Source organism: Apium graveolens, chromosome 2 (assembly GCF_009905375.1).
Source record: "Apium graveolens cultivar Ventura chromosome 2, ASM990537v1, whole genome shotgun sequence".
Lineage (NCBI taxonomy): Eukaryota > Viridiplantae > Streptophyta > Magnoliopsida > Apiales > Apiaceae > Apium > Apium graveolens.
The window spans coordinates 48,396,556-48,402,608 of NC_133648.1; positions in this window are offsets into that span (position 1 = coordinate 48,396,556).

The following is a 6,053-nucleotide window of genomic DNA, read 5'->3' on the forward strand; positions in this document are numbered from 1 at the left end:
ATAACAGATATGAAAAATAGATTCAACAAGCTTTAATTCGAGTATACACATGACTGATTTGGATACCGGAATCACCTCGAAATTTGGCTTTGTTTCTTGCTTGCTTAAACCCTAATTTCAGAGAATTGGGAATTGTTCTTGAATTTTCTAATTTTTTTCTGATTATTTAATAATTAATTAAACTTTAAGTAACGGGGAAATCCATCTTCTGATCTGCTTCCACTGTGACCAATGCAAATGCTTTCTCCATCTCCTTTAACCAGGCCCTTGCCTTGGTAGGATCCGCTGAACCTTCAAATTCTGGAGGCTTTACCGACTGAAACTGTGTTAAAGTAACAACACATACAACTGGTTACACTTGTGGCTCTAGACGAAGTGGCTACCGTAACATCTGCTGCTGGAACTGCTGTTGCTGTTATTGCATTTGCTGTGAAACATTTGGTACATGTGGTAGTTATTGTTGTTTTTTTCTTCGGTATAGTCATTGGATGACTCAGTTCTGGTTTTTCTTTTTGGTGCCATAATTATGATAATAAAACAAATGTTTCTTTTAATAATAATTTATTAACCATATGATATGAATAATGAAACAATTTGTATGTTATTAAAATGGGAAATTTAAACAATTGATATTAGAAAGAAAACAATTTACCAGATATCTAAAATGAGAAATTAAAATAGTTTAGAATTTAAACAAATCATTTGGAAATAATTGAAAATTTTGGAATAATAAATGGTACAACATTGTTTTAAATAAAAATAGTATTTGAGATATGGAAAATCTATAAAACATTAAAATAAATATAAATCCTTGAAAGACTGAAATTTAAAATAAGAGGAAAAGTTGGAAAAAGTTCATTTTATATATATGACACCAACTTCAGGTGTTAGTGCTTGATACAAAAAGATTTACATCTGATCTGTTAGAGCTATACTGCCGCTACATGTCCAAACTAGATACTACACACATACAAGCCTACTCATACTATACTATGTTGCCTCTATCTATATATGTCATATATTGTACAACATATCTGGCTGTCTGGCTGATCTTAAAACCCTGATGGCACACGGTTTATCTCTTATTGAATCAACTCTAACACTGCTTCCACCAACCTCATAGCCCGGTAATATACTGTGTCAGTACGGATGTCCTCTTGTCTCAACTCTGCAACCTCTTGTGAAGTAGCTCGATACATCTTTCTGAGCCTCTCTCTCTCATAATATAAATTTGGCTGCAAGGCTCTCACTGGTCCAAACTCTCTGCTCTCAAACAAACCAAGAATCTCCCTGCACTGATCCCTCCACATCTGCATGTCCTCTCTCATCTTGGCATGCAGATGGTACGACACTGTACGCGGCTCTCGGAGTTCCGTCTGTGATCCTCTGGAAGGTAAAGGCATCGGCTGGTCAATAACCTCGTCCATGAACTCGGCAGGTGGAAAATGATAGATCCCAGGAACTGGGGCATAAATAGCTATGGGTGCTGGGAATAATACTGGGGGAACCTGTGGTTCAACCATCTGAGGGGTTGGAGGTACATCAGGTTGTGGAAATGGAACCTCTGGTTGTGGCTGCTGCACTGGTACCTATGGCTCAAGCTCATCCCAATGTGGAAAATCAATCATGTCAGGTACCTCAAACATCGGGAACTCGAGGGGTGGTAACTGAGGTATCCCTGACTCAAAATACGGGAAAAAGTCAATAGGATCAGGTACCTCTAAAATCGGTGGATCTACATGGGTTGTTGGTGGTGGCATGGATACTAGTGGTGCAGTTGGTCCTGATATAATCCTCTCTGATGAAGATGAAGCCATCTGACAGAATAACCATATTACAAGAAAAGGTCATTTCTCACTCCTAGAACTTACAAGTCCCTAATCTATGAAATTAGCCAAAATCTAATACCATTATCCCTATCTTATGTGATCTTATTATCTTATCTTAACTGTAATATTCTTATTTTCAGGTGCCAAAACCTAATCTTTGATGCCAACTGTAACACCCTCCAAATCCGGGGTATAGATCTTGGGTATTACTATCACTAACTACCTTACTGAACCTTTATAATAACAATATAAACATGCAGTTACCCCGTATTACTACTACTCAGGATCTTTTAAGGTTAAGATGTGAAAACAGGAACAACTTACCAACTTTATTACAACATCTCAAATAACCTGTCTTACAAACCTTCTTTATTACAAACCAGATATCTATATAAATTTTAAACTAAACTTCTTTCATTCAAACCACAAATACAACTTATCCTGTTACACCTACTCTAACATCTCAAAACTCTTTTCTCGAATTGGAATAAACATTCTTGGTGCAAGAGGATCCCGCTGCATGAATCGCTTCTTTACTACTCGGGTTCAGATGGGTTTCATTGTCAACTTTAACTGAAAAATAAGGAGAACAATAATAATAGGGGTGAGCCAAAATTGGTCAACAAGCCTGCAATAATATATATATATAGTGTAAAAAGAAGAAGTTAAATGAACCAATAATCTGCTGGTTTGAACAACCACATGTTCCTAATGAACAATGAAAGCCATTACTGGAGAGTACCAAATGAACTAGACTGGACACAAGAACCAACATATGCACTATAACCTACTGATCATTCAAGATATAGCGCGGATCCATATCCAACTGAATAGACCCACCAACATATAGGGTACCCAGGCACTATGGCCTAATAATCAAGGGTCCGGCTCATACCCGGCCCGCATCATAACCATCCAGTCCATAACTTAGCATCCGGAATAATCAGTATGCTTTCGATGTATCCCAACATCAGAATATATTGGAGCATATGTATATGAATGTATGTAACTATTGGAATATGAATATAGGATTCAATAAATTAGGAGAAATCAGGAATCGAAATTAAATAGGAATAAAGGAACAACAATTGTGTATCAATGTTTGTGAACAAGATTTATCAGGGTACAGCTGTCATAGAAAGTTGGAAGCAATTTACTATACTAAACTTAGAGTAGGGGAAAAACTTGCCTGGTATATGCTTCGCCTCAGGTAGTTCACAACTGTATATCTATGGCTTGATTCGCCTTTTTGGTGGTGTTTGTATCAAAGAAAGACATTTATTTAGTTGACTTACATCATACGCGTATCTTAGACTGAAACCAAGTAGCCCTTATCGTCTACCCATATGATTCTATCTGAATCGTATATAATTATCTAACAAATAGAGTTCAAGTAATCACGTAAATCACATAGCATGTAAGGCACATAAATAATTTATGCTTATAAATATTTTGAGAATCGATACTAGACCTATATCCGCATTAACAAATAGTATCTGACTCCATTTCTAATTTTCCAGGATTTATTGGACTAATAATTATCAATAATAGGGTTTGTAAACGATTAAGTATCATAAGACGACTCGTTCTCGAAAGATATTATGATTTATAACTATTTTTAATGGACTCGGGTCATTTTTCTGAGTCTAAGGGTCTTCAAATTTCTAAATTAAGAAAATAATTTAGAAATTATTTTACAAAATAATTCAGATATTTAATCAAATTATTTATTTAATTTTCTAATTAATAAAAACTTATTTTTAGATTTTATAAAATTAAATTAAATTACAAACAAAAACACATTTCAGGAAACAGAATAGGGGGTTCTTGGATCAAACCCGGGTCGATTTCCGGGTTGGAACCGGGTCGACCCCGGGTTACCAAGAAGAATACCGTTACCACCAGAACCTGGCGACGGTGGACGTTTGCCGGCGAGAAGAAGGTGGCCAAATCCCAAAGTTTTGGTCCCGTTCATCTGCATTTTTAACTTCCCATAACACAGCAACGACGTCGCCTCCTTCCTCCATCGATTTTGAAGCCGGAAAACCCGAAGAACACGGCGGCGACATCGATTTTCAAGCAAGCTCGAAACGAAACCCAAACGCGACCAAACCGGTACGAATCGATCAGAAATTTGATGATCTAAACACTTATAACATTGAAATCATCTAATAAATAAGGAAATAAGAAACCCAAATTTGAAATTAAACCAAAAAATAACGAATTCAAAATCGACTAATCTAAGGATGAAATAAATAACAGATATGAAAAATAGATTCAACAAGCTTTAATTCGAGTATACACATGACTGATTTGGATACCGGAATCACCTCGAATTTTGGCTTTGTTTCTTGCTTGCTTAAACCCTAATTTTAGATAATTGGGATTTGTTCTTGAATTTTCTGATTTTTTTTTGATTATTTAATAATTAATTATTAATTAATTAATAATTCATCAGGTATTTATATTAGTATAAATAATACCCCTAACTAAAATTAAGGCCATAATTATACATCTATTAAAATTAATTGGCCCCAATTTTTTTAATTTTTGGGTATTAATTTTAAATTTTTAAATATCCAATAAATACAAATTATATGCCAAAAATTCCTAAAAATTGTGAATAATAGAAAAATTCAAAGAAAAATGATATTTGATAATTTCATGTTCCTATAAAAATAAAAATCTGATTTTTGTGGGGTTTTTGACACCCGAAGGGGCCCGGAAAAGTCATTTTTCGCGAAACGAGAAAATTTGTAAAACGTCTAGATGTTCAAAATATCGAGATGGTATAGGTCATACTTGGAAAACTAAGTCCAATTATTTTATATGAAATATCGGCTATTATAACACTGTTTGGGCTGTACAACTTTTGATATCAAAGCATTTAACTAGAATAAAGCACACGATAATTACCCGAAACACATTCTGATCGAAACAGATTACACGTAGCACATAACGATTAGGGTTTTATGACTCAATACACTTACTGACATATTTAAACACGTAAATCATCTTTATTAAGATATAATGCAAGCATAATTTTATCGGTCATTATACTCTCCTTATTTGCATTCTAGATGTTGCATCACTAATTATTAGTTCAAATTGATCATTCTTAGTCCATTTTCTTTGAGGTGGTAGATTTACTCTAGATGAAGTGGCCTCATTGGTGTCTTTATGTGTGACTGAGTGTTGCTAGATGATACCCACCTGAGTTGCTGGATATTTGATTTGAAGATTGAGTCCTGTCAAACAGTGATCTAGAATGACCTCAATACACCATAGATGGCCTACAACAACACCCAAAAATGTTACAACATGCCAAAAAAATGTTACCATAGCCACCCAAAATACCTAAGGTAACATAAAATTTAAGTTGCTTTTTTAACTTACCTTTGGCCCCTAAGGTAACATTTCCTTTGCCCTGGTGCAACATGGACTTTTGTGTTACAATAGACATCAAAGGTAATATCAATGTATGTGTATAGTATTACACAATGTATGCTACCTTTGCACTTTGAATTAGTAAAAAAAATGGGGTCCACTTGTGAGGCCCATATTGGGGCCCACAGGTGAGCCCCATTTTTTATAATGATTTGTATTATATTAATTTGACAAGATTTGTTTGTAAATTGAACATATATACCATTAACATGTTTTTCATACGTAAAAAGCAATACTACATGAAATTCTGAACAATCCCAAAATATCATTACATACCACAAAATGTATTACATCCAAACCAACTCAAACATTCAAATCATCACATATCTAAAACCATGACAACAACAATTATTTTAACGAAATAAAATAGTTCAGGTTCTTTACTAAACATTAGAATAAAAAAGATAAACTTAATAAAATAGTAACACTAGAAACTTTTCACATTCTCCTCGACTTCAGATGCAAGTGTTTGGTCCACTTTTTGTTAAGTTTCCACCTTTACGAGCATGTCCCTAATTGCAGGATACCCCAAAGATAACAATGCACAAATTAGTTTGACAACACTTCTGATAAATCAGGATAGACAAAAAAAGTCATTAAGCACTTCCCATAGATGCTTTGGGCAGACAAACAATAAACCGCATTCATGAGAGTGCAAAAGCACATTAGAATTTACAAAACAAATATAATATACGTACAAAACAAAGTTAAAATATTAGAGGGCAGGGATGATATAACCGAAATAGCTACGGCCTTATAAAGAAATATTTTCATAAT